Below are 7,196 nucleotides of genomic sequence, written 5' to 3' on the forward strand. Positions count from 1 at the left end.
GGAGTCTTGGGTGGGGTGCGAGGGGTTCAGCTGTCCCGCCTTCCCAACAGGTTTGCACAGATGAAGAGTGAAGGTGGTCGGCCGGTGGCCTCGGAGCGCGCGTCCTTGGAACCCCCAAATCACTACTGTATGTAACATTTACGTGAAGACCGTGCCGAGAGGTGGTGTGCGCTCTCCAACCTTCCAAGACTGAAGACTGCACAGGTGACAAGCGTCACTGCTCCTGCTGCTCCCGTTGGTTCGACCTGGCACGGGCCTTCCCGAGTGACAGTGTCCACGAGGTAAAGAAGCTGCATGTTAAGTGCCATTACTACTGTACACGGACCGTCGCCTCTGTCACCGCCGTGTCTCCCGTGACTGAGAACCGTGACATCAGTGTGGTGTTTTTGACCTTACGAGGTTCAGAAGCAGTTGTAGTTTCCGGCGTCCTGGGCCTTGTCGCTGACCTCCTGTCTGTCGTGTGCACTGACTGTGAAACCGTTCTTTCATTGTTGCTGGCAAGCCGCAGGTTTGTTTTGCAAAAGGCTGATTGATAAAATTTAAGAAAAAGGTTCTTTTTTCAATAAATGGTTTATTTTAGGAAAGCACAGTCACATGGCCTTTTAATGGTTATCAGCTCAGGGCCAGCGGGGTCCGTTCGCACGTCTGTGCTCTGCAGAAGAGCCACAGGCCCGCGGGTGCTGAAGATGGGTGTGGGCTTGGCACGTCCTTCGGGCCTGGCTCCCTCGCCCTCGGGAGAGAGTGGACACCACTGAGCATGTGAGATGGCCCTCGGAAGTGATTTTACGTCAACCAGCAAGTTTATGACACGGGCAGGTGTAAGCCTTGTTACCAGATGTTGGGGGCTCAGTGTATTCGGACACCAAGATGTGCTAGGTCAGTATAGATACTGCCGAATAATCTCTTGGCAAGAAAGGAGCTCTTCAGGTTGTAAATATGCCAGCAGTTCATTTTCTAAAATAGCCTAAATTATGTGTCATTGGTGGTGGTCTTTAATTTCTTTGCTATTAAATTTTCAGAAGGTCGATCTGTTTAGATCATCGACTCCGTCCTCGCATGTAGCAGCCGACTGGGCGAGTAATTCCTTGGGTGGGTTCCGTGCTCACCTTCCCTCCCGCACGGCACGGCCTCTCACGCAGAAATTACTGTCCTGGGGACGTCGGCGTTTGATACAAACACATAGCATTTTTTTAAATTTCTCCTTTTTAAAATGGCCTTTGAGGTATAGTTTCTATAATATTTAAAGTAGATCACTCCGTGATTTTTAGTATAGCTACGAAGTTGTACAGCCATCTTCACAATCTATCTGAGAACATTTCCATCACCCCCCACAAAAATCTCGTGTGTGTTTGTAGTCACCCACTTCCCATTCCCACCCCCAGCCTCAGGTGACCACTAAGTCACTCCCAGTCTCCCCGGCGTGACCTGTCCGGGACATTTCACGTAAACAGACTGACAACACGTGGTCTTTTGGGTTTGGCTTCTTCCGCTCTGCGCAGTGCTTCCGACTCCGAGGTTCGTCCACGCTGCAGCGCGGGTCAGCACCGCGGTGTCCGATGTGCCACGTGTGTCATTCGTTTTTAAGTGGTTCCACTTTTTGGGTATTATGAATAACGCTGCTCTGAACATTACAAGTCTGTGTGTGGACGTGTTTTAGGTTCCCTTGGGAATGGAACTTCATGCTCAATATTTTAAGAAGCTGCCAAGCTGTCTCCAACATGAGGGCACCCCTTACGTCTCCGGGCAGCATGAGGCCCTGCTTCTCCGGGCCCCGCCATGCCGGCTGCTGCCCTGGGTGTGGCCGTCCCGCGTCTGAGGTGGTGCTTTCATGCTGAGGTTCTGGTCTGTGTCCCCGCGTGCTGCTGCTGCTGGGCTTGCTGGCCCGTCCTTCGTCTTCAGTGAGATAACTGTTTGGATCATTTGCCTATTTTTAATTGCGTTACTTTTCTTACCGAGTTGTGAGAGGATTTCATGTATTCTGGACACAAGTCCCTTACTGGGTACATGACCTGAAAGTGTTTTATTCTCCCAGTCTTTGTCTTGTCTTCTCACTTAGCGGTGTCTTTGGAAGTACAGAAGTTTGTCGCACGTGCTCTTGATATTGTACCTAAGGAATTATTACCGGACCCCAGTCACAAAGATTTATATCTGGGTTTTCCTCTAAGAGTTTCACAGTTTCAGCTCTTACATTTAGGTCTGTCACTCATTGTTAGTTAATTTCTGTGTATGGTGTCAGACGGGGATTGGCTGCACTTGGAGCAGCTCGTTCCCTGATGTCAGGTGCGGGCGGACAGGACAGGAAGTGGACGCGGGGCAGCCCGTCCACCATGGCCTCCCTGTCATCCGCGGGACCCTGTGTGCCTGTGCTTTTGGCTGTGCTTTTGGCCTCAGGCGCCCACTTTCTGGGACAACACTGTCTGGCAGGGCCGGGCCTTCCGTGGGCCTGCGACCCGGCCCCATGGGCACCTGAAGTCTGCGCCACCCCGTACTGCTCATCAGCTCTGGCCGTGCCCTCCACCCCTTTCCTTCCTAGTCATTCGCAAACACATGCATAGGATGGCACCCGGAACTGTCGGTGACTGTTCATAATTTCCTAGAATGTTTGGCAAAGGTCTGGCTAGAACTAGCGCATGGACAATATGACGAGAAAGTGCAGTTCGTGTAATGGAATTCATTTCAGAAACCCTCACTTTGTGTTCAAACTGCTCACTTCTTACAGTTCAACAGACACAGATGCCAGAAGCGTCAAAAACACCTACTCACTCCAGCTTGCGAAACGAGCTTGTGACTTTGTCTGAACAAATGTATTAAAGGCAACACTGCATGCGTCTCAGTGGGAAGCCTTTCTAGCACAGCCCTAGAAGGTAATTTCTCGGTACGGAAGAGATCTAAGTCAGCACCTAATAAATGCTTTCCAGTGTGTCATTACGGGGCGCGGCTGCGGGCCGAGGGTGCCCACTGTGGAACCGCTTATCCCTGACAGGGGGAGACTTCGCTGTTCCCAGTAAGATTTCGAACTTCAGAGTGTCGACTGGATTTTATTTTGGCCCAATTCTGCTTAAGAAAGGTTCGTGTTTTTTGTTTTGAGAAAGGGAATCAAAAGAAGACGGTGGGGATTCGCTATTCCAGCCTGAGTCAGCGTGCCCTCGGCCAGCCTTCTCCGGGCGCCCTCGGTCAGTCTTCTCCAGGCGCTGCTGGAGGTGGCCCAGGGTCCCATCCCTGCCCCCGGAGAGGGGGCGCTCAGGACACGTGCACTAACTGTTTCGGTGAAATTTCTATATTGTGCTCTTTCTGACCAGAGTAATGGTCATTTCAAACAGTGGAGTATCGTAAACAGGGAGCAGTGGTCACACGTACTGTGAATGGTGGCGAATGTCACGGACCAAGGGAAACAGGGACGTGTGCCCCGTCCTCTCCCCTCCCGCTGTATGTCCGGTGCTTTGAGACACCGCTGTCAGAGCACGGAAGCCTCGAGACGTCTGGGCGCTTGGTTTTCATTTGCATTTGTTGGGAATTGTGGAAACGCTGGGATGCCAGCCAGGGGGGCAGGGGGAACGACATGGGATGTGTCACAGAGCTCGGGGGCCACTCGTTCACAGCGGAGGGTGGGCAGGCACCGTGTCGGCGGGGGCTCGGTGGTGACTGGGCCCTCAGCCTTCCGTGCGGGATCATTTTGGAGGGCGGAGGGACTGGACCTAGAGGGGGTCGCTTGCCTGACCCTTTTGTTAGCGCGTTCTTCAAGGTCAGTTGAGCCTCATGCGTGAAAGTGGTTTAAAATGTTTTTCAATTAAACGTCTGGAGATATTTTCAGGAAGCCGCCCCGCTACAACGTAGCCAGTTCCGTATTCGCCCCTGCGGCCACCGTGTGTTCACGTGGGCGGGACAAGCTCCAGACCAGAACATGGGGGCAGCTCAGCGGCTGGCCTGCCATTCCCAGCGGGTTCTTCGGCGGAAAATGGTCCTGGTCTTGACACGGGAGGGGACTGCTTCCCAGTTCAGCGTGTCCCTCCCACAGCCGTGTTCTTACGAGCCGCTGACGTTAAGATCCGTGTGCCGGGAGGCGGGGCCGCCCAGGAGCGTTTCCCCAGCGCGCGTCCTGCCCGCTCCTCGCAGAGCGGACCTTCGAGCCGCCTGTCTGGGGGAAGAGCGCGGATCAGAACAAGAGCCGGGAATCGAACGGCCGGCCCCGGTCTGCGGCCCCTGTGGCATTGCCCCGTGCCCCGTGCGCTCAGGACTGAGGTGCGGGGTCGGGAGGCGAGGCCACCACCGTGTCGCTGGGCATGCTGCGTGCACGTTTTTCCGTTTCACTCTGCAAGCGACGTAAGCGCTACTTCCGCCGAGGCACGTGGTGAACTGCGGTAGCTCAAGGCGGGTAAGCCTGATTCCAGCGGGACAGCCTGTCACATGACACCGAGAGGCACACTGGCCCTTCCTCGAGGCTCTGGGGGAGGCCGGGAGGTGCACAGCCACCCGCGGACCCAGGCCGCAGAGCCGGGCCCGTCTTGTTCCATGGTCCTTTAGACCCCGTGGCCGGTCGCAGTGGTCCCCCAGGGAGTGCCACTCAACGTCAGCAGACGTGGGAAGAGTCTGGCGGGCGCGTCAGGGAAGGCTGGATGCGGCCTTGTGCCGTGGGCTCCGGCGAGCATCCCCACGGGCACCTCCCTTCCCACTTCCGTCCGTGTTTGTACGTCCGAGAGCCTTTATGAAGCCACATCTGTCTTGCTTAGGGACCAGCCGGACCACTGTCCCCGCTACCGAGAGAGCAGCCAGAGGCTGCCGGGGTTCCTTTTCTGTACGTCACATCTACTACTGTGTTAGGGCCAGACGATTATTAAATGTCATAGGGCTTTACATCTAAATCTTCACATCCACTTATGGCTATATTAGAAGAACACTGCTTTCTACTTTTTAAACATCAGTAGCTCCTTTTACTAGGTTTGACAGGCATTTATTTAGTGGTCAAGAGATCGTCCAGCACTGCTGTGTGATCCTGTGAAAAGGTTGCAATCTTTAAAAACGTATACAAGGTGATAGACTCATGAAGGGCGCTCGGTCGTCCCCCGAGGTGGGTCACGTTATCATAGCGGTCATGGGTCAGTCCACGCTCCCGGCCACATCCCCTGTGGTCGGTGCTGTTTAACAGAGTCGCTTCGCGGGCTCGGTTTCCTAGAGGAAGCAAATTCAACTCCCTGCCCCAGAGCTGCCATGTGTCCAGGGCGTCGCCCGCATCACCGTCCCACACCGTCTGCCCCGACGGGTGGCGGAGGTGCCAGGGGTGCTGGGCAGCTCCTAGCCTGTGGCGCAGCTGCGGCCTGAACCAGGCTCAGGGATTCGGGAGGCCCGATGCGTCTCTGCCGTTACAGTAACCAGCAGAACCGGGTCCCCACACCCCTGGCAAAATGTTTCTCCGCGCGAGGGCCAAACAACTGGTGAAGCTGTCGGGCTCCCCCCCAGCACCCCGTGTCCTCTCGTTTTCTCGGGCAGTTTTCGGAAGTGCGCGTCATCTCTTCCCAGGAGAGAGTTGTGTCTGCCTTCCTCCGACCTGGGCCTGAAGCAGCAGTGCGTGGGCTGCGCGCGCGTTCCCGCTGCTTTGTTATCTCTTCCGTTCGGTCCAGAGCCGGGCAAAGGGTCCGGAGGGGTTATTAGAACCTAGACCGCCACCATTTTGAACGGGAGGATGACAGAGAAATGACACGTTCGGACACTTCACCAATTTCTGAGCGTTTTGGGGAAGTAGCAACACGCAGGCAACTTTCTAACCTTTCATCCCTTATTCGTTGGGTGCTTTAAGATTCCCAGAATGTGTTCGCAGATACTGCCTCGTTCACCCTTGAAGCCACCCACGAGGTAGGTATCATCATCCCTGTTTCATAGATGGGGATGCTGGGTGTCCAGACGTAGACGGCTCGGCCAGGGTCTGGATGTGCATTAGCTGCAGAGGTCTGGGAGGGCGTGCGTGCAGCCCAGGGTGTGGCCAGCATGCAGGAACAGGTGCACGCCTGTGCCTCCCCGTGCCCCCTCATGCCTGAGGTGGTCATGCCCGTGCCCACGAATTTCTGTCTTGTGTGCTCTGCCTTTGAAACCAGCACATGGCCTTACACAGGTTGTCAAATGGACAGCCCATCAACCCCACCCTCAGGGACGCTAGCCAGTGTCCATTCAGGCCCAGCCTCACCCATGCTCCTCACAGCGTTCTGCAGAGTTGTGTCAATGACAGGTGGCTGTCACGTACTGAAGTAGAGAGAGCTCCGTGTGTCACTCTTGGCTTCTCTTGTTCAGTTGTACTTGGCGAACATTCAGTGACAGTGCAAACTTGAGAACCAGATTCTGAATAGAATGTGCCTTTATGATTCGGCCACCTTTGTACAGAGCGGTTTGTCCCTTAAATGACCAGCAGAACCGGCCTGGACTGGGCATGCGTGGAACAGGGAGAAGCCATCTCCTCGGCGCTTGTGCTTGTAAACACCCACGAGTCCACGTGCCGTCACGTCACGGCCGGAGAGCACAGAGCCGGGTCCCCAGCTCTTCTCCAAGCCTACGGCTCCTTGTTGTTGCTTTGCGTTTGGCGTCTGTTGCTGGCAGCCGTTTGAAGAAGTCCGGCCCGTGGACCCATCTGTTATGACGGGGACTTTCGTGGCATCAGAGTCTGGGCTCCGGAAGGGAGACAGAGCCACGGGCTCCTTGTACCGGTGTCTGCTGCAGCCCAAGCCTGCGCAGAGCGTGGTGGCCTTGGCTCTGCGTGGTGTTTTTGTAGCATGAGCCTGCGTTGTTTTGGGGACCCAGGTTCTGCTTGCTACTGGGACGAGAAGAGCAGAGGATGCACGAACATCTCAGATTACCGCAGAGAGCCCAGCCTTCATTTTCACCTCGATTTCGAGCCCAGCTTCTTTGGGCCTTGGGCCAGGCCCACTCCCCTGCCACGAGGCTGGGAACCCCAAAGCAGCCTCACGGGGTGTCACAGTGCTATGCGGAAGCACGCAGCTAATTCCCAGCATCCACCGTCTTCCTTAAATGCACACGGGCTCCTTCCTGCATCGTGTCTGCCGCTAGGAGGGGTCTTTGGGGTGGTGTACAGCGCTGCCATGCCGAGTCCCCTGCCCCCGCCAGCCCCCTCCTCCAGAGCCCAGTTCGATCACCGGGGTCCAGAACACCAAATGCACGGCGGAGGGCAGCACGGAAGGATGGAGCGGTCTGTG

The sequence above is a fragment of the Pteropus vampyrus genome, unplaced genomic scaffold (genome assembly GCF_000151845.1).
Source record: "Pteropus vampyrus isolate Shadow unplaced genomic scaffold, Pvam_2.0 Scaffold392, whole genome shotgun sequence".
Taxonomy (NCBI): domain Eukaryota; kingdom Metazoa; phylum Chordata; class Mammalia; order Chiroptera; family Pteropodidae; genus Pteropus; species Pteropus vampyrus.